Source organism: Nicotiana attenuata, chromosome 2, assembly GCF_001879085.1.
Source record: "Nicotiana attenuata strain UT chromosome 2, NIATTr2, whole genome shotgun sequence".
NCBI classification, from domain to species: domain Eukaryota; kingdom Viridiplantae; phylum Streptophyta; class Magnoliopsida; order Solanales; family Solanaceae; genus Nicotiana; species Nicotiana attenuata.
This window is the reverse complement of record NC_031990.1, coordinates 72,565,469-72,588,804: the sequence shown is the minus strand read 5'-3', so window position 1 is coordinate 72,588,804 and position 23,336 is coordinate 72,565,469.

The following is a 23,336-nucleotide window of genomic DNA, read 5'->3' as shown; positions in this document are numbered from 1 at the left end:
ATCTATACAATAAATCATGCCACAAACTTGTTATAAAAAATTTCAACTCCCAGTAACCCAACTTAAGTGACCAAACCACAAAAGGTTTTGGTTAAGCCCAGAATATAGGCAGCTCCGGGAACAGTTACATACCAAGGCATATCAACTCATTCATCACTTCCGTCTCAAATAAATTACCAATTTGGCTTTCTAAATGAATTTAACTTATAAACACACTGACATGTAAATGAATTTTTACACAATCAAATAAATTAAATGAGAATTATAGGTATAAGTAACTTAATAACTTTGAAGATGAGACATGCACTTTGAAAATAATGTGAAGTATCAGTGTATATATATAAGTTAAATCCTGTCTAAATAGGACAAGTTGCGATCGTATCTCGATTCTAACCGTTGTTTCATTTTCAATCTGTGACATCATTTGTTCAGTTCATTGGGAGCATGTGACTTGCACAGGCCTTCTATAAAGGACACAATCTCACGAACAACATTTACTTGCTCGTCATGTGATGGGACACAATTCTCATTTTCATATATTTTCCAAAATCCATAAAATATGTGTAGTGTCAAGATTGCCCTTTCTAAGAAAACGCTAGTGGTAGTCACGAAATTCCCGGAAGACTTATGAAAATATGCACCAACATTCAAAGCCAGAGCCGCGTTTTGAACTTTATAGGTTCTGAATTTGTCACAAAATTCATAACTTGTCTTAGTTATTGGGTTCGCAGTTAAATATTCATACATATTTAATGAATTTCTTAGTACAAATTAAATAATAGGATTAGTTACCTCCTATAGCAAAGGTTGATACCTTATTTATTTTAAATAAATACCATTTCAAAAAATTATATTCTATAACTACCTTTTGATTTTTATAGCCAAATACCTATTTATGGTCACCTCCTACCCTTAAGCCATAAAATACGCTGCCCTCTCTCTCATAAAATACGCTGCCTCTCTGGCTTGACCCTAATGAAGGCAACGAAATCTCCATGGCCAACTCCAGTATGTTTCTTCTTCTTCTTCCTTTCCGATTTTGATTGTTTATGTTTCTTCTTCTTCTTCCTTTCCATGGCAAGGAATTTTTTGGGACTTTAACTTCTTGGCAATTTCTTCTTCAGTGGGTGCTAGCAATTTCTTCCGATTCGTTACCAGCGGGTGCTAGCCAAATTCAGTTCTGGGACTTTAACTTCTTCAGTACGGATGCTAGCAATTTCTTCTTCAGCAACCTTTCTCGTTTTCTTCTTCTTTCTCTCATCGCTGCTTATGGAATCATGGTCGGAATCCGATTGGTCGTCGAAAAATCGTCGACTAAAATAGGTCGTCTGAAGTTTGGGGTTGAGCAATTTGAAGATTCTGTTAACTTTTTTTTAAGAGCATTTCAATATATCTCGCTATATTTCTATGTATTTCATTGTATTCACTATCTTTTTTTTCATTGTAATTCAATGTATCTCGTTGTATTCCATGTATTCATTGTATTCAGTGTCTTTTTTTCTCATTGTATTTCAATGTATCCCGATGTATTCTATGTATTTCATTGTATTCACTGTCTCGCTATATGCCATGAATGTATTCATATATTTTTTTTATTAATATAATTTATGTATTCAGATGTATTATATAATTTCTCTGAAGATTGCTTTGGGGTATTTTTCGGCTGAGAATCTTTTTTATAACTGAAAAATACAAAATTTATGTGTTATAATTGAGTTTGTTGAGTTATATTAAGAGTCTATTATGTTAATTGATTCACTTTCCGTTTTAAAAACAGTTTAATCCCCTATTTCACGCCGTGAATACAGTCGAATACAATCGAAAACAATAATATGTCCAGCTGTAATCCCATGTTTCACTCCATGAATACAGTCGAATACATTCGAATACAACAACTGATTAGCTGGACTTCCCTAATTCACGCCTATTTTTGCTACTGTATTCATGAATACAATAGCTTAAATACATCAAATACATCTTATAACCACAGAAAAGGTATCTATAATCCGTAATATAGCAAATGATATATATCGATGACTAATTACTACTAAAAGATAGTGCTATATAAAAATTTCTCAACTAAATACAGTGTTTAAGCAAAAGTGACTGAGTTCGGACGAACCCACACCTTATAAGGCTAGCTCCGCCTCTGCGGCTACATTGGAGTCATAAATTTTGGGAACAAATAAGAACAATGGTTAGAGTGGGGAAGAATACTGCCTATATAATAGGGATCAATTTGGAATTTCCTCCGTCTGTCTCTAAAACTCGTTTAGAAAACAAAACACAGTATAATTGATATGTTTGTTACAAGTCAAAAGACTAGAAGAGGAAAGGTAATGCTAAAAAGAGTAAGGAATTAAAGAAATAACCTAACGCAGTTGCTTTCAGAAAGTGCCATCCTATCTGCTCATGCATTGTTCCTAATCCATTTTTGTGAAAAGTTGGAGTTTTCTTTCAATTGATCATTACTTACGTAAAAGCAACCCGTACTATTAGGAGCGATTCATGCAAGGGAAGTTTCACTAATTTTCCTAAGACTTCAACTTGTATACACGAGTTTATTTATTTATTTATTTTTTGCACTATCAGATCACTCAAAGGATAATTATAGGTAATTGCGCGCCTATAATAAATAGAACTGGTCAATAAAACAGACAACCATAGGATGTTAGTTTTGAAAATTATTTTATAAATAACTGCAAACAATACAAAAAGAGTGTGTTATCTTATTAGTAATATAAACAAATACAAAGATAGTTGTAATTTTCAGATTTATACAAAGCGATTAATTTATCTAAATGACCAAAAGTAAACCCACAAACACAAAATCTTGTTTCTCAAGTGGAGTAACCATGTTCAAGTTACTTTTCAACATTATTATGGTTTGAGGAATGTATTTGTTGACTCGATTAATTGGTATGCTATACTCGCCTTATGTTCTCTCTCTTTTAATCAATAAATAAAAGGTAATAAAATCATATTAAACTTTTTAATCAAATTTTTGTTGACTCGTTCAGTTAGGTAACATCTTTAAGTTTCTAAATAGAGTTACTGCTTGAAGTCTAACGAAGAATTGAAATTAATTCTATATATGGTTGTGAAGATTTTCAAATGTAAGAGTCACAACTCATATTCAAATCTATAGTTGTGAAGATTTCAAATAAAACTTGTATTTCCCCAAGAAATAAAGCGCGAAAGGAAAAGTTAGGGGGGAAAAGAATATAAAAGGGTAGATTTTGTTGCTAGTGGAAATTGGCAAAAGCAAAGTGAGGAAGTTGCGAGAAAGAAAAAGCTCTCGAGTCTTGATCATATATATAATAATCACTTTAAAGAGCGCACTTTCACTTTTAAAAGAGGAAAATTAGGAATAGAAAGAGACATAAGCTTCTCTCAAGAACGACAAGGGAAATCATTATATTTTCCTTTGAAAAATATCTTTTTCAAATATAATCATGAATATGTAAAAATAATATTAAAGTTCCTAGTGGGTAGTTTAACATTACGTCGATCAGAGGGTATGAGCAAACAACTCAGAATAACTTTTTTGTTTTACTTAGGATAATTTATAAAACCGACATCTAATTATTTTATGACACTATTAGGTAATCGTTGAGATAAAAAGGCAGACCAAAACAGTTATTGTGTACCATAACACCCTTTATTATTAATTTACTCCTATTTGCCTAAAAACCATTCCCCCTCCATGTGGAAGGGGTGTGAAAAAGATAAAATGACCAACATAATTAAATGCGTGGAGACTAGGTTTTACATTTTTTAAATTCCGCTTTTAAATACTCTATTAACTCATATTTGTAGAAGTTTATTAATTCATTTTCTATTCGCCAGAGCTTTAATTTCTTTTCATGAGAGTTTAGGTGAGAAAATCAGAAAGAATCTCTAAAGTTGGACAATTCAATATTTGAGCATATATGAAAATTGAAAGTGGGTGAAAGATGCTTCTGAAGAAATGAATTTTATGATAAAATGAGGATATTTACCACTTAATTGTAGTTACATGATAAATCTATGTACGAAATGCACATATTTTACATTCATTGTTTTGATATAAGAGTATTGACTAAGTTGAGTCTTTCGGCACTTTGAATGAAGAAACAATTCTTAAAACTTCTATTAAATGGAAATTGTTTTGGGACAGAGTTAAAATATCAAAGTGCTTAATTTACAACTCTCTTCTCTACAGTTTACTTTTACATAACCTACTACTACTAGACTAAACATTGTTTTAGGTTGCACTGAAAAAAAAATGAAAAATGCCATTTTATTTTTAAGAAAAGTTAATGTAGCATGCTGCATGCCATTACGTTTAAATCAAATTTTTTATCAATTTATCACATGTTAGTGACCTTTTTTTGCCCTTCATCAGAGCCAATTGTTTAATTAACAGAAAGGAAATGCGTCATTAAGAAAAAAGGATACATTATTTGCCTCAAATCAGTCTGTCTCTCTCATATTATTTAGACAAAACATAGTTCTAATTTCCCGGATGTACTAATACTATTGGATTACGGTGGGGAGGCCCCTGTCTTTTTTGTGAAAAATACTTTTATCCAATGTTTACTTGAAGGGCGAGAATAAAAGTGAGAATAGATACTCTCTTCATCTCAATTTATTTATAGGGGAATATTGGGTTATAACAGATGGTCGATTGATAACATGACATGTGAAACCCAAGATAGGCAAAGGGCAAGTAAGGGAAAACCAACAAATATAATCGAAATTGGGAAATACCGAATGGAGCATAGTCGACGGGAGAAGGTCAAGTGTTTACCATCAGATAGCATTCAATGAAGAAATATTCATTAACATTAAATGAGCGACCGTTGCAGAGACTATTTGCATTCATGGCATGTCGTTACGCATTCATTAATAATTCTTTTATTATTATTTAAGAGGAGCTTGATCCTAGGATCTTGTTTCCCTAGGTAGAGCTATAAATAGCAGGCTCAGCAACCATTGTAAGGACATGAAACTTTCTGCATACAAAAGCTTTATTTTACTACTTTTGCTCTCAACTTAACAACTTTATTTGCCCTTTATCGTTATTTTCACTTTTTGCTGTAGGAAACACTGCATTTAGAGTCAGGCTCGTTATCTTTTTCACTTTAAATCTCAATTCTAATCTTATTTCCTTATCATGTTTTATCAAATCAATTCACTTGTTTATTAACCACGTAACAAATTCAACTATAACGGTTTACGGGTAAATAATTTGGCGCCTACCGTGGGGCTTAGACAGTTGCATAATTGCTTTGATCCTTACGGTTATTACTAACTTGTTTTGATTCTTTCCTTAGTAAAAAAAGATATGCCAGCTAATGACGTCAGCATTACACACTACGTTGAGGGGCATGAAGAATTGTCCCAACATGATGGTTCAATTAGTGAGACTCGCAACGAAGGGGATGAGACGACCCCGGTTCGAGATGTCCAGTATCCTCGGCAAGTGCGGGAACTGACTCCCGATGATGCAGAGGAGGAACATGTCGTAGAAGCGATTAAAATCCTGAGAGAACAGCAGAAAGCAATCATGAAACACCTCTCAAGGCAGGATCGAGTGATGACAGAGTTAAAATAAACATTTTCAGGCACCTCCAATAACGCGAACGGAAGGGGCCCGATTCCTCCCAGTCTTCCTGCAAACCAAGCGGCTTAGAGGATCGATAAAAACACCCTAAGGGGTAAAGTCGGTTTCGACGAAGCTAGAGGGGCAGGTAGCGGTATCTGGGAATAATAACGGGAATGACAAGTTTAAAAGCGAATTTGATGCGGATCGATGATCCTCTAGAGGTCGTTTTCTGCCGTATGAAAGAACCAAAGGTTGTAGCAGCAAAGGGTTTCGGTCATCGGATAAGTTTGCTCTCGATAGACCGATCGTCGCCGGAGCAGCAGGTCATTACATGAGAAGGAGGTGCCAGGGGCCCGAGACTCCACATATCCTAGGTTATCAGATTAACACTCTAACATCAGCTTCATAGAGTTAGTATTTTCAATGAGGAATATCAAAGAAATACGATTTCCAAAGCCAATCCGATTTGAAGGATCCCAGTTTATGGTGTGAACACCATTGGACTCACGGTCATAGAACTGGGGACTGCCGACATCTTCGAGAAGAGGCAGCGACATTGTTGAAGAATGGCCATCTTAGAGAATATTTAAGTGATCGAGCAAAGAACAACTACGGCCGAAGCCGGGACAATGCAGAGCCTTCGAAGGTGGCAGAAGGCTTCCCTCGATAGACTATCAACATGATTTTCGGAGGAAATCAGTCAACGGTGTAACTTTTTCAGCAGCAAAGAAAACGAAGGTATCGATGACTCATAACAAGAGGCTTCGGGAACTCGCAGAAAATGATATCACTTTCACGGAAGAAGCCGCCGACGGACTTCTTCCGCGACACAACGATGCTTTGATAATTTCTCTCAATGTTTTAGACTTCAAAATTAAACATGTTTTGATTGACCTAGGAAGCTTAGCCAACATAATCCAATGGAGGGTGCTGGAACAAGCAAGGTTGATCAGAAACATCATTTCGAACACGAGCTAATGACTTTCGTTGATGCTTACTCCGGATACAATCAAATTAAGATGGATCCGGAGGATCAGAAAAGAACTTCTTTTATAACAAACTTTGGCACATATTGCTATAATATGATGCCTTTTGGGCTTAAGAATGTCGCAGCCACTTATCAAAGGCTCGTTAACAAAATGTTTGAGAATCAAACAGGCAAAACAATGGAAGTATAGATTGATGACATGTTAGCCATAGTCTTTGAATGCACAAGATCATTTGAAATACCTCCAAGAGACTTTTGACATTCTGAGGAAGCATAACATGAAGCTTAACCCAGAGAAATGTGCATTTTGGGTTGGTTCCGGTAAGTTCTTGGGGTTCCTGGTCTCGCAAAAAGGATCGAGGTAAATCCCGAAAAAATCAAAGCCATCGAGGACATTCTGGACCAATTAAAAAGTGTGAAGAAAGTACAGAGGCTAACCAGGAGGTTGGCGGCTCTAAGTAGATTCATCTCAAGATCCTTAGAAAAGTGATACCACTTCTTTTCGCTTCTAAAAAAGAAGACGATTTCGCATGGACTCCAGAATGCCAACATGCACTTAAAGACCTAAAAAGGCACCTATCCAACCCCCCGTTAGTGTCAAAACCGGGGGAGAGCGAACAATTTTTGATATATCTGGCGGTCTCGGAGATAGCGGTAAGTACTGTTTTGGCCTGAAAGGAAGAATATACGCAATTTCCTATTTATTATGTTAGTAAAATACTGTTGGGGGCGGAGACTCGCTACCCGCACCTCGAAAAACTGTCCTTAACTCTTGTAGTTGCCTCTCGAAAGCTTAGGCCTTATTTTCAATGCCACGCGATAGCCGTTATGACTACATTTCTCGTAAGGAATGTCCTTCACAAGACTGAGTTGTCAGGCCATTCGGCTAAATGGGCAGTCAAAATTAGTGAGTTTGACATTGAGTACAAACCCAGGACTGCGATCAAGTCACAAGTTTTGGCCGATTTCAGTCCAGAACTAATGCCCTTGGCTGCTAAGGAAGCAGTGCTGGTGTCGAAAACTACATCGGGAGTTTGGACCTTGTTTACGGATGGATCTTCCAATACAAAAAGATCCAGCCTCGGGATAGTTCTAGTCACGCCCTCGGGGGAAACTGTCACGACCCTAAAATTCTGCCTTAGGAATCGTGATGGCACCTAGTTTCTAAGACTGGTAAGCCTAATACATGAAGAGATCTAACAGAAATAACCAACTAAACTATATAAAAATTGAATCGATAAATGAAATTACGTAACTAATACTGAACAATAGTTATACAAATCCGTAGAACCGGTAGTACAGAGTCATAAGCTCTACTGAAATACACTAGAATCTCTAAGTACAATAGTGCTTTGGAATGAAGATATACAGTAGTAAAGAAAATATAAGGAGGTGACTCCGAGGCCTACGAGCGTCAAGCAGATATACCTTGAAGTCTCCAGCCGCGCAGACACAAATCTCAAAACCAACACGATCCGAAGTACCTGGATCTGCAAAAAAATATGCAGAAGCGTAGCATTAGTACACCACAACGGTACCCAGTAAGTATCAAGACTAACCTCGATGGATTTAGTGACGAGGTAAGTTGAGACACTCACTAGACACAAAATATGTTCAAGATATTAACATAAATCTAGCAATGAAAAGAACGTCAATGTATGGCTAACAGCGTAAAAATTATTAATATAAAACCAACACAAGAATAATAAAAACACAATTGACAACAAGAAGTAAATGGGTAATAAAGCAGCAACACAGATGAAATATGCATGAACTCAAATTAGGAAAATATATGACAATTAAAGTAATCAAATCGTTCTCAACGCATGACTTACAACAAGAATTACCCTGAGACACCATACCTTGTAACCACAAATCATAAGCCATAATTCCGAATCTTATACGCATGGCACCTCGTGCCTACATTATCAATTACCTTCGCCTGACAAAGTTCACGTGCTACCATTATATTGTATCTGTGTCAAATGCCAAATAAAATATTCGCGAGGTTTATTTAAATATAATAAGGCATAATAAAAATCTTGAATAAAATAAGGCATCAAATAAAATATTGAGTTTATTTTAGAAAATAAATAAAGTAAAACAAAGTACAATTTATACAAAATAGAGTATCAAATGAGTGTAGTTTATAAATAAATAAGGTAAAGTAAAACAATATTTTTAAATTAAAAATATATAGGATAAGTTAACGGATTAAATATAAAATTTATTAAAGTAAGGCGTGATAACAATTACACGTGAAGTGAAATATCAAATAGGGTAATGAGTTCAATTTGAGAACCCAATTAAATTAAAATGTAATAATCATTTAAAAATAGCACAACACCGAGTGAGATAACACGTTACGCACCAACAACTCAACAGATTATAAGATAATGACTCACGCAAGTAAATTCATCTTGAAACTCAATTCACCAAGTAACACGGAGGCACAAGTTGGCACATTAAAGCAACACAACAAATCACGTAGAATGCATGACTCAAGAAGTCACAATTGTTACTGATAAGTTAGGATCTTAACGTGTTTTATACCCCTATTTGCCTACGCTTTGGTTATAAATTGCTACAAAATAGTCCCAAAATGCTCACAAGTTGTACTTGATTGCAGGTTTGATCGACAAAGCGACGAAAGTCAAATATCGGCTCAGAAAGGAGTGAAACCTGCTCAAGTGTCAAAGACTAAGGAAGTTGAGGAAAAGAGGACCTAGTGCGGACCGCGCAACTGTGACCGCGGCCGCACTAGGAGGTTCAGAGAATGGCATATTCAAAGGGAAGCCTACGCGGCCGCGGTCATTTCCACGCGATCCGCGGTCAGGCTCAGCGGCCGCGGTACACTTTTACGCGGTCCACGGAGCAGAGATTCAGAGAGCCAAAATTTGACCCCTTCCAAGCAAAGCGGCCCGCGCTCATTTCTGTGCGGCCGCGCCAACTTCAACTGCGGCCGCGCTACATCGGTCCACGGTCCTCAACTTCAGAGAAGCAGAAACCAATAGTTTAAGAGCCAGCACGTCCGCGGTCATGTTTGCGCGGTCCGCGCTGACCCCGCAGGGGTATTTTTGTCCAGTTTTTTCCAGCCCAGTATAAATAGGACCTTTTTCCATTTTTAGGTCAAGTTTTTATTTTCTGAAGCTGCTGAGCTCGTGAGACCGAATAGTTTAGCCATTTTTGGCACTTTTGCTCTTCAATATTGTACTTTCTTCCTAGCAATTAATTAATATGTTTACTTCTTCATCTATTTCTTTAATTTTTGCATCTAGCATGAGTAGCTAAACTCACTAGCTAGGGTTGTGGCTCAACCCTAGTGTGGGTAATTGATGGGTGTTGCCATCTAAGGTTAGGTTGATATTGGGTGTTTGCTATTTGGGTTAATTTTAGGTTTTAGTTAAGATTGGTGGTTGCAAACACTGATTCTAGCTTGGTGGGTTTAACTCTTCTTGAGAAAGAGAGTCTACGACCCCAAAATCGACCCAACAAGGAATTGGGATGGACCCATGAGAAATGGTAGTCCCAATTAACGGGTTAAACCTCGAGAGAGTAATCACCCTACTTGAACCCTAGTTGCTTGGTCTAATTGGCCTACCCAATTTGTCTCGAGAGAGTCTCTCGACCAAGAAGTGTGAGAGTGGATACAATTGTGCAACGGTAATAGCATAAGCCCCAAATATGTCAATCTATCCTTAGTAGCATCTACCCGTTAGTTAACCACCTAGGTAATGCTATGACCCTAGTGCCTTTCTCTATATTAATTACAACTTAGCAATATTCCCGTAGCATAATTTAAGTTTCAATCATTAGCTTTATAAAGGTAGATACAAGAAATCAAAACCAAATATGTTTGAAGAAATATTGGAAGCACAACCGCAACTCTAGACTAAACAGACATTACAACTCCATTACTAGCTCCCTGTGGAAATTCGATCCCGAACCACTATTCGGGTAAAAGCTATTGCGACCCGCTCTTCCTACCTTAGTGTAGTGTCGAGTCGGCAGCGATCAACTTTTTGGCGCCGTTGCCGGGGAGCTTACGGTGTTGACTATATGTTTAGCTTGTTTTGTGTTTTGCTTCTCTTTCCTTCTTGTTTACTACTTTTGTTTGTGTCGATCATTCAGGTACTATGGCTCTCAAGGCAAACGACCCTCTTGGCAACGTGAATGCGGGGGAGGAGGTAGATGATCTTGAGCCCGAAGAGGTTCAAGCACCTCAAGTTCCACGTAGAGGCCGTCAGGCCAACGCAAATGACAACAATCCTATTCCAGACCCTCCTCCGCCACCGCCAAGAGCAGTCCCAAGAGTTCTCCCAAATCAAGGGTACGTGAGTGCCATTGTTCCTTCCCGAATCCGGGCGGGGAACTTTCAATTCACAAATGTTATGTTGACCTTGCTCGAGCAAAGAGGGTATTTTACGGGCGCCTCCGGTCAAAATGCATACAAGCACTTGAAGGGGTTCGTAGATACATGCTGGGGCAGCAAACTAACAAACGTGTCAGAGGATGCGTTGAGATTGAGGCTTTTCCGGTTTTCTCTTCGGGGTAAAGCATTGGACTGGTTAGAAAGGCTTCCAAATCATTCTATCACCACATGGAATGAATTGGCGGAATAATTTATCTCCAAGTTCTTTTCTCCGAGTCATATGACAGCTCTTCGGGATGAAATTCTAGCTTTCAAGCAAATGCCAACGGAACCTTTGCACGAGATATGGGAAAGATATAGAACAATGGTGAAGGAGTGCCCTAATAACGACATGACCGAGGCGATGATACAACAAACCTTTTATCGGGGCATCAACACCACGAATCAGTGCATTGTGAACCAATTGGCCAGAGGGAACTTTATGAAACTTTCTTACCAAGAGGCATGTGATGTACTTGATGAAATGGCCGACACGTCTTCGGCATGGCAAAGCTAAGCGAATGTGCCCCAAGGTGACCCCACGGTCATCCATTTGCACAAGGAATTGAACGATCATGGCCAAGCTATTGCCGAGCTTACAACAACTATGAATCAATTGGCGAAGGCGCAATTGCAACAAGTCCAAAACCCGCGCCAAGTCAATGCAATGGAGAGTGTTTCTATGCTTAAAAGGTGGCAAAGAGGGCAACAACAACCTCAAGGTAATGGTGAGCAATTTGACATCAACAATGATGGTGGTGGTTATTCGAATGAGTGCTATGATGATCAAAGCGAGGAATGTCAATATATCAATAACTAACAAGGGAATAGAGGAAATCAAGGGAATCAACAGTGGCGCCCCCAAGGAAATTGGGGCAATCAACAAGGTGGCGGTAATTGGAATAACAATAACCAACAACAAGGCGGTAGCAATTGGAACAACAAAAATCAAAACAACAATTGGGGTAACCAAGGTAACAATCAAGGCAATTGGAACGGGAACAATAATAATTGGAGCAACAACAATAACAATCAAGGAGGGTGGAATAATGGTGGAAGGGGGCAAGGCTTTCAAATGCCCCCCATGTACCAACAACCGTACAATCCACCTCCTTCCCTTCTCAAGGTCCGAGTTCTTCCGAAGGTGATTTAGGTAAAATTGAAAATATGTTTCAGCAGATGATGAAAAAGAACCAAGACTCTGATGCACAATTGGCTTCTCATAACACATCTATCCGGAACCTAGAACTGCAACTAGGCCAAATTTCTCAAGCTTTGAATACTCGCCCCAAAGGTGCTCTACCAAGTGACACAGTAGTGAATCCGAAGGGCGGGAACACCAATCAAGTAATGGTAGTTACAACAAGAAGTGGGAGAGGCGGTGATGTGCATGCCTCAAGAGAAAAGCGCGTTGTAGATGATGGTGTTGAGTTGCGGGGTGACAATGCCCCTTTGATTGTTGATGATGTGATTGAGACAAATGTAAACAATGAGGTGAGCATAGATATTGATGAGGCCGAGTAGGAAACACAAGATTCCGTGAACCCGTCTAGGGAACACGTGATTGATATGCCCGAGCCAGTGGTGCCCAAAGCCAAGGCACCTTTGCCTAGGCCACCTCCCCCGTATCCTCAACGGTTGGCAAAGCACAAGAGTGATCACCAATTCAAAAAGTTCATAGACATGGTGAAGAGTCTTACAATCAATGTAACCTTGGTGGAGGCACTGGAGCAGATGCCGGGGTACGCCAAGTTTATGAAGGAGTTAGTGACGAAGAAAAGGTCGATGGAGTGTGAAACAATACCAATGACGCATCAAGTAAGTTCTATCGTTCACTCTATTGCCCCGAAACTTGAGGATCCCGGAGCTTTCACTATCCCTTGTACTATCGGAAGTGCAGACTTCGCCAAAGCCCTTTGTGACTTGGGGGCTAGCATAAACTTGATGCCTTATTCGATTTCAAGACATTGGGAATTGGTCAACCTCGCTCAACTTCAATGCGACTTCAAATGGCGGATCGGTCAATGAAGCGGCCTTTGGGTATAATTGACGACGTACTTGTCCGTGTTGATAAATTCATCTTGCCAGCCGACTTTGTTATATTGGATTGTGAAGTGGACTTTGAAGTTCCGATCATTCTTGGGAGACCTTTCCTAGCTACGAGGAAGGCATTGGTTGATGTCGAAGCGGGAGAGTTGACATTCCGAGTGGGTGATGAGAAGGTTGTTTTCCCTGTATGCAAGTCCATGCGGCAACCTAATGGCACCAAGGTATGCTCATTTGTTGACGTCGTCACAGCTGTGATAATGGATGAGACAAGTTCTGTGATTAATGTTGAAGATCCCCTTGTGGCCGCACCTCTAGATCGTGATGTAGCTGATGATGTAAGTAGAGTCATGTGCATAGATGCTTTACATGTCATGGAACCATGTGAGTCCAGGAAATTGCCATTGGACCTTGATCACTGGGGAACTCCACTAGACAAGCCAACAATTGAGGTGTCTCCAGTATTGGAAGTGAAACAAGTTGAGTCACATCTCTGCCTCACAATTTTTGAGCCCGATATTATCTTGGAGGGTGATGCAACACCTCTTTTGGAGCTTCAAGGGAGACTACCTGCAGTAGAGCATGAAATAATGCCTAATCTCCATGATGTGTGGCATCCTCCAAGACCAGATACAGGTTGGCGGTTTTGCATGAACTATGGTAATTTGAACAAAGTGCCCCACAGTGACTATTACTCCTTGCCATTCTTTGATCGGATGGTTAACAAACTTGCTGGACGAGCTTTCATTTGCTTCTTGGAGAATTTGATGAGAGCCACGTGGTGGCGCTTCTTGATTTGAAGTGATGTGATGGTAACATGCGTAGTGCCGCGACGTTAAATCAGGCGCTTCTTGGGAGGCAACCCATGTCTTTTTCTTTATCTTTGATTTTCTTTGTAGCTTAGGATTTTTGAGCTAATTGTTTGTGAGATGTTGCAGGGATTGTGTTAAAGCAGTGCAAAACGAAGGAAAAAACACTGGTAGTCTCTGAAGTTGCCAGTGCGGACCGCGGTACACTTTTGTGCGGTCCGCGCTGGCATGATTAAAAATGCATGCTCTCTGAAGTTTTCCACCGCGGCCGCGGTCAAATTTATGCGGTCCGCGGTGGACCTTCGCGTCCGCAGTACACTTTAACGCGGCCGCGCGAGGTTGCCTTCTGAAACTTCGGAATTTGAAACCCAGCGCGGTCCGCGGTCACTTTTGCGCGGCCGCGCTGGTAGGTAAGTGTGGGCCCCCCAAGTGTTTCTATAAATAGGGCCCTAGGGTTTCATTTTACCCTTTTCTCACTTTGAACACTCAGAGCTATAGGACACTGTTCATCCCCTTCAAAGACTACTTTTCTGACTTCTTGGACTATTTGCACTCAATGCACTCAATCCTCATAAACTCGGTAACATTTCATGCACTTGTGATTAATTTAATTTCTTATTTTCATTTTTTATATAGCTTGTTCAGTAGTTTAGCTTCTTCTTTTTATTTAACTGTTAGTTTAGGTTAGTTTAAAACTAGGGTAATGCACCAAATATGCTTGATTAATGGGTGAACCGAGTAGGGACAAAGTAGGTGTAATAACTTGAACAAGAATGGAAAAATATGCACCCCTAACTTAGTACCCGGAAACCCTAGTTCAGCGCGGTCCGCGGTCATTTTTGCGCGACCGCGCTGCCCTGACGCGGTCCGCGTTACAATTTTGTGCGGACCGCGGTGTCTTTGTGATTGAAAGGTAATAGTTTCCAGTGCGGCCGCATTCATGTTTGTGCGGTCCGCGCTGGCCCACCGCGGCCGCGTTGCATTTTTGTGCGGACCGCGGTGGGAGATTCAGAGAGGGTGAATTTTGGGCCTTTGCCCAGCGCGGACCGCGGTCAAGTTTGTGCGGTCCGCGGTGCCTCGACGCGGCCGCTGTCCCATTTTTGTGGTCTGCATTGCTAGGTTCTGCAACCTATTTCTGCTGCTGTGTACTGATATTGTCTCTGCAATCTATTTTGATTCACTTGTTTCACTGCATGTGCTTAAACTAACAATGTTAGATGCTTATCTTTGCAGACAATGGTTAAACAAAGGGGAGCCAAACAGTCACAACAACCCGGGAGAGGAGGTTCCTCCCGAGGGGGTAAAGGAAAAAGAATAGCAAAGCTCACTCCCCAGGCTAGGGAAAACATAAAAAGAACCCGAAAATTGATCAAAGTTGCTGATAGAGTTGCTTCGCGTTCGTCGGGGAGTGAGTATGTACCCTCCAAAGACATCTCCTCCGATTCAATCCCAACTCATGTAACTGACCCCCTCCACCTAGTTGATACCCCTCCCCCATCACCCACCTCCAAAAGACCAGTGACTGTAGTCTCGGATTCTTCTGACGAGTCCGCAGCTGGTAGTGAGCAATACTCCACCTCCCCCACAGCTTCATTATCTGGGGAGAGTGCAGGCCAAGATGAGGGAGGTGAACCTCAGGTTGGGGGGATTGAGAGAACTAGGAAGCCTGAAGTCTGGGAGGATCGGTTTGTCAGTCAAGTGGCCTTTCATAAGTTTAGGGAATGGTGGCCGTTGAGGAAGTTGATACCGGAGAGATGTTTTATTGACACTGATCTTTTACCCCACAACCCGAACGTGCAGAGGGAGTTCAGAACAAGATGGGGCTGGGAGTTCTTCATGGAGAGGTGCATCGATGCTAACGAGCACATGGTTAGGGAGTTCTACTCCAATGTGGCTCATATAGTCAAGGATACCAAGGTGACCAAAGTTAGAAACAAAACAGTGTTGTTTGATGGGAGATCGTTAAATGAGTATTTGGGGTTCCGTGATGAAGACGAGTCCCTTTATTTGGCAAAGTTGGCAATGGGAGAGGAAGTCCGCCCGTGGTTGGCCCAGTACTTGGCAATCCCAGGTACTGTGCCAGAGTGGTTACAAGCAGGAAAGAAGATATTCAGGAAGACATTCAGTTTTGAGGCTCGAGGGTGGTTGACCTTTGTATGACCGACGATTCCACTTACCCGAGCAATTTTGGTTGCATCTATTATGGCTGGGTACCCGATCAACGTGGGCAATGTGATGTCCCGTGTGATTTCTGCGGTGGGGCAAGAGCATGACAGGAATTATCCTTTTCCAAACACCCTATTAATGTATTTCCGGGATCTAGAGGTGGAGAAGAGGAGATATGATGTCAAGACCAAGCCTGTGGCTCCTTACTCTTGGTACAGTATGCAGGGTCCGGACAACCCTAAATCCAAGAACTACAAGCCACTTCCTCTGCCCCAACTGGCCAGTCTGAGGAGCCAGTTGCTGTAGAGCCTTCTGTCGAGCCTTCTGCCATACCTGCTGCCACTACAGTTGAGGACTTGCCTCTAGGACCTTCTTCTTCTTCTGGTCCCAGTACTTCCGCAGGCCCGAGAGTGCCATCTTCCAGGACTCATCCATTCACTGCCCATCAGCTGAGTGAGACTTTGGCTAGCCTGAACAACTGGATGTCAGCAGCGACATCTAAGTTGTCTACCCTGTCTTCCACTATTCAGACCCAGGCAGCACCTCAGCCAGTTCAGATTCCTCAGTCCATTGAGGATACTTTGAAGAAGCTCCTGGAGAACCAGGAAAAGATTCTGAAGACTCAGGCCACCTTATCTGCAGCAGTGGAGTCACATGGCAAGGCTCTGAAGGAGCTTGCCAAGGAGCACAGAAAGATGCGGAGGTCATGGGCTTCCAAAGAGTCTGTGAAGGAGCTGCGGAAAGATGTGGACAAGCTATTGGCAGATCATATGCCTTTAGATTTGTTATTTGGGGATCCAGCCCCTCCAGCAGCAGCAGCAGTGCCACAGCTAGAGCAGGAGCAGGTACCCCGGTAGCCTAGGAAGAAGAGGGAGCTTCCCAGCATAGCAGATGTGGTTATTGAGGTGGTAGTCCCACAGGAGGCCTCCTCCACTTTGCCTCAGGATGCACCTTGCATACAGCCTGTCCAGGAGCAGGCTCCACTCCCAGCAGTTGAGCAGCAGGAGGCCGGGAGCCAGTCTGAGGCTCCCGCACATACGGAGGACTAGGGGACCACTGATGACCCCATGTAGACAGACCTGGCTTAGGGAGCCTCTATATCCTTTGCTATGACTTTTTGTTTGATGCTTATTTTGGTAGTTAGCATTAGGGACAATGCCAGCTCTTATTCGTAGGCGTGCGCCCTACCTTTTTGTTGACTATCTAGATGACTGTACATATTTGACTCAGTTTTTATTCCTTTTGGTTGATTTTCTATTTGGTATGTAAATAACTTTACATTCAGTACTTTTTTTTTATTTTTTATTTTGGTTTGTATATAAAGTTAAGTTACATTTTGTATAAATTCATCCCTCGTTTGTATATTCTAATTCCCTATTGTAAATATTCATTCTATTTTCTATTTTTGCAAAAAAATTTCGTTTTTAGCTTTATAGTTAGGCTCGTAGCCTTTTGTTTTGTTTTTGAAGCTTCCAATAAGCCCTTGGTTTTCTTAAGGCCACGGTTCTTTCCAAGGGTGGAATATTGTGTGAACCGGGTGGCTCTTCCCGATGATGGATGGAGTGACTACCTTCTTAAGGGTTTGAGTCCGTTTCTTTGATTTTTCTTTTGTTTTTGATAGTTGTAGTTAAGGGCACCTCAAGCAAAGCTTCACTTGGGCCTAGCACATTTGCCTTTGATCCCATGGTCAAAGACATAATGTTGTATTTAGGATGGTGAAAGTCGTGGCCTTGAGACTCTTGCGTTGACCAATCAATCGTCATGTGGTCTTTTCGGACCATTGTGTGCTTGAATCGTAACTAAGGTCGTTGTGGGCCCTTGACTCTATTTTTGTAGCAATCCCTTAGTGTGTGTGGTGTGGAATCTAATTGTGAATCCAAGTCTCGAGCCAATGGTCTAGAACTTGCCCTGAATGTTTGTTGAGGCGAAATTCTAGGTGAAATTTGACTTGAGAAGTGATTATAGGCTCTCCTTGATCCGAAAGTTAAGTTGAACAATTCCATAGCCTACCAAAAAGATGATCCTTAGTTAACCCTTTTGAGCCTTAAGCCTTTTCTTTCGAGAACCAATGCTACAAGCCTGTACCCGTTCTAAATGATTACCCTTTCTTGGCACCCAAATCTTCCCTTGAGTAATGGAAAATGTCTAAGTTTGGGGGGAGAGACAAGAAAGGAAACAAAGTGGTAGAAAGGTACAAAAGCAAAAGAAAAAGGAAGACAATGAAAAAATCAAGAAAAGAGAAAGACAAAAAGAAAATCCAAAGTGAACAAGAATAAAAAGGGATTCAAAGGAAACAAAAGTGAAAAAGGTGTGGAAAAAGTAGAAAAGGAGAATTGTTTTGAATTGCATAAGAAAGAGTGACAATGTATCTCTCTAACCCCTTGTAAAGAAGTGAAATACTCAAAAGAGTCAGAATTGTGCCATAATGAATCAAAAGAAGTGCTTAAGGGAAGATTGAACCCACTTGAATAAAAACATGTCCTTCCCTTACCCAAAAGCCTTCATAATGACTCCTCAAAAGCCCTATAGGATCTTGAGTTGAAGGAAACCTACATTAGTGGATACTTACATAAGGGGCAAGCATATGGTACCTAAAGCCACTACAACAAAAAAGGCTTTTAGTGGCAATTATCTTGGTCTTTAGCGGCAATAAAAATTGCCGCTAAAGCTTTTACCGGCAATTAGATAATAACCGACGTATCCAGAGTCGGTAAAGGCTTTACCGGCCATCACGCCAAGTGATGGTAAAGAGTCCAACTATTGCCGCTAAAGGTGTATAAATTATAGCGACCGACGTTTACTGGCAATTAAATGGCCACTAAAATCCTTCTAATATTTCATAGGCCATACAATTAGTAACCTATATTTTGCCGATAAAACACATGATATTACCAAAAAAGAAGACTTTCTGATGGTAATTATAAGGCTGGTAAAAGATATCTTTTAATAATTTTTCTTATTGCAAAATTAAGAGAGTTTTCCCAATATTCTTACTGTCAATCATTCCTATTTATATTCAATAATAATAATAATAATAATAATAATAATAATAATAATAATAATAATAATAATAATAATACTAAAAATCATGATAAATTTCATGAAATCCACAACAAACAAAAATAACTATTAATCCATAATATCAAAAGTGTCAACAACTTAACAAAAAAAAAAATATTTGGATCCAATAGCTAATGTCATTTTATGGCTAGTAACTAGTGTATCAAATAGCTACTACACTATACAATATATAGCGTATAAAATTTTCTTCAAACTCTTGATCAAAATGAAGTCTTCCACTTGTCAAATTTTGAACAGCATGGTGTATGACCTGAAATGATATAATAAAGTAAATATTAACATGACAAGGTAATAAAATATAGTCCTATTTTTGAGTGATAACTTAACGTAACATTCAAAAATTATGCACCTTTTACAAACAAGCTAACTGCAGTACCCGTAAAAATAAGAGCCATGTGATTTGCTAATAGAGCCACTTCTTCATGAAGACCCCAGAAGTCTTTACCTACTCTCATCACTCTCTATAACAGTGATCTGACCTATCACCTGCAATTGGCCAAACAGAAGCAAGACATAAATTTAGTCTCTTACATAAACGCACAATATACAAAATTTATAAGAAAGAAACCAAATGTAAATCATGAGAGCCATACGGGTGAATAACAAAGTGAAAATACTAGAATTTGTGTATATAGGCAATAGTATGGGATTTGTTTCGATAATGTTTCCATATCCCACATTAAATTTAATAAAAGCACTTGATTGATATTTCTATGCTAACATTCATTGCCTAGAACCAATCCACCAAAGAAATTTAAACCATAAAAATTCTACAGAAGTAACATGGCATATGCTTACTTATATATCAAAAAGATCAAATTCTAATAAATCTATCTCCGCTCTTCCCAAATGCAGAACATATATCCTCATTTCTCTTTGCTGTTGGGACCAACTGTTTTTCAGCCATTGTGGTATGCAGAAAACATCCCATTGTATAATTAAGATAATAACAACAATAACATACCCAATATAATCCTACAACTGAGGTATGTGGAGGTTAGGATATACGCAGATCTTGCCTCTAACTTGAGTGAGTTAAAGAGGTTGTTTCTGATAGAGCCTTGACCGTTATATGATTGAGAATTACAGTGAAATGCGAATCTCATATCCAAATACACAGACTAAAATAGAACAAGCTTGTACTACTAGTCCATAACGACATGTAAAGAATATAAAACATGCTCCTTGAGTATGAATCTCACTCATAACAAGAGCATAACACCAAATTTGAACAAAATAAATAATATAAATGGTAACACAGAGAAGTGTTGTAGCTCTTACTGGTCAAAATCTCAAGTATGATGACGATCTTTTTCATCTCTATATTTGTCCACCCCCCCCCCCCTCTCCCTCTCTCCCTTCTGTCACTTTGATTCATGTGGTTATCTCTGTGATGACAACCACGATCCTTCTCCATGTACCGATTTTTGCATCTATTCCAGTCCCAGTTCTTATAATGCACTTTCTCCCTATCCTTTGCGCTGCTTCTTGATGAGTCCTTCTCTTTCTCATAGTTACGAAAACTATGTTGGAACAAAAAGACCAGTAAATAAGGAGTTATATTGAGGAAAATCATATCAATTAAGACTTGAAATTGAACAAATAAAAGAAGCAAAAGATTAGGACACAGAAACTCGTACTAAGAGAAGCAAATATAACTGGCCAAGTAAGAATTCCCACATTCTGAAAACCCAAGAGCAGTCCCTCTGCATGCTTAGCTTTACCATTTTTACAGATCTATTTGTAGATGCAATCCACTATTCCGCTTGCAATCACTGTGCTTAAGCCAAATAAATCTTTGTATATTCCAGATATGATTTTCACAATCACCTAGAGAAGTATCCATGATTCATATCTCATCAAGCAGATAAAAGATTCATTTGAATAATTAAAGACAGTTTAAAGAAATAAACTTTAAATGGCTCTAAGATAATCACTAATACACAAAAGCAAAATAAATGTAGCATTCTATCATAAGCTTAATGCCAACGAAATTTGGAAAATCAGAGCTTTCAATCTTTATTTTTCTCCTTTATCTTATTGTCTGATAAAGATGGCGTGCGGACCAGCTTTATAGCATATTATAGCCTATAGGATGACAGATGTTGAGTGTTGTAGTAGAATTCGAACCTGAAATCTAAAGAATTTTCTCCTATGTCTAAACTACTCATTCACCTCTTAAAAGAACTTGAATTAAAAAGAAAAAACACATATTATAGGTGATAATAAGGATCATGTCACATAGAGAAACCTAGTACTTGTAATCATCGAGTGCATTTCGAAAGATTTTGGGTTATCTTAACTGGCTTGCCAAGAAAAGACACAAGAAAATAGCAAAACTTGCATAAAGTCAATTTAAAAGCTAAATAAGTCACGTAACAATGTTAAAACAGTAAATTATTTGTCAAGTATCCATAAAATCCCAAGTTTGTCTATAGATGATGGAATAGATTTCATCTCACCCGAATTGCTCTATACTTAAATGAACCAAATAATCAATCCCATCCAAAAAAGAACATTTGGCGTTAATGTCTCACAGATCTAACACTTTAAGCAGCTTAAAACTTTTCTGACGAGGCCTAAATTACTATATGATCTAGCATGATCATCAATAGCAGCAATGACTAGTAGAGAATATACATGTGGACCAAAACGATTTGAGGATATACATTGAAGCCATTTGGAATAAATTTAGAGCCGGCGATGCAAGTGCATTTTCTGACACAGAGAACTGGAATAATCAGAGCGAGCAGAATATTGATCATACCCATACAATGGCTAGAAGAAATGTTCCCTCTAGATTTAAATGACTTGTTTAGTGTGATAGTATAAAGGTTGTAAACAAGAACAAGGACATGATAATAAGAAGTTCCTTGGCTATCTCACTTTCTGGAACATCTTGTTGGTAAATACATGAATAAAATAAAATATGCATTTTTTAAAGAAACCCACAAATCTTGACTGATAATTTGAGACCATTGGAATCAACAACCAAGATATATACTTATAGATTCTCATATTAAAATTGAACATTGAAAGGACAGTAATAACAAAGAAGTGAAGAAAAAAGCCCTATGTATAAAACAATTGAAGTTCCAAGAAGATCTACTTCAATAATTCTCACCCGAATTAAGCAGCATTTTGAGCAAAATCCCCAATAATATAGCAATTATCTACTTCTTTGGAGTTCTAGAAATCAAAATATCAAAAACTAAAGGTCCTCCCATTTCAATAGAAAGTACATAGTGATGGAAAAATAATAATTTAGAAAAATACCTTCCCGGCTTTCTCCATCACTTCCCTCGTCTGCTTCTTCCTCTATAATACAAAAGGACAACCAACTGACCGAACTTCCTTGAGAGTGGAAGAAGAGTCATTACTGTCTATTGATGTGGTTTGTGAGATTGGAAGGACAGAGAAAAAGTGCAGATGAGAGGTAGTTAGCATCCATGGTGGCTAATGGCCTTCACGGCGACGAGAAATAGGTGATATGTGGAGATAGATGTGAGGGATGGAAAAGATAATCTGTGAAATCAACATTTCAAAGAGGGAAAAGTTTGATTTTGATGGAAAAAAGTAAAGGAGGGAATCTAAAAAATTGGAGGTAAGATGAAATAATGAAAGCGGCTTCCTAATGTGTTGCATAGATTATACTGACAATTCGTCCCAATTGTCGGAGAAAATAACATACTCCTGGCAAATATTCATTTACCGATAAATACCTAAGTTTAAGAAATAGTTTAGCGGTAATTAACTAATCGTCAGTAAATAATTGCCACTAAAAGCTTATTTTCTAGTAGTGAGCCGGACTTGTGACCTTCTTCTTGAGAGAGATGAGTGAACTTCCATCAACCTCGATTTGTGTGTTAATACTCAAAAAGGTGAGGTTCTCTTAGGGAGAGTTAAGGACGTGTGAGTTTGGGTTCCACAATGACCACAGTAATTGAGATAAGTTCTTTGATGAAATGTGTCAACTCTTGATGCTCTTGTGTCACACTTGTCCATGGTTTTTGAAAAGTTAAATGTGTTAATGATGCATTCGTATTGAGGGCAATTGTTAGTCCCAATTGATGCTTGTTGAGGTTGCCTTAGGATGGCTGTAATTACGTGAATTTTCCTTTAAGGGGTGGGTCCTATTTTGTTTGCTTGAGGACAAGCAAAGGCTTAAGTTTGGGGGAGTTGATAAGTTAGGATCTTAACGTATTTTATACCCCTACTTGCCTACGCTTTGGTTATAAATTGCTA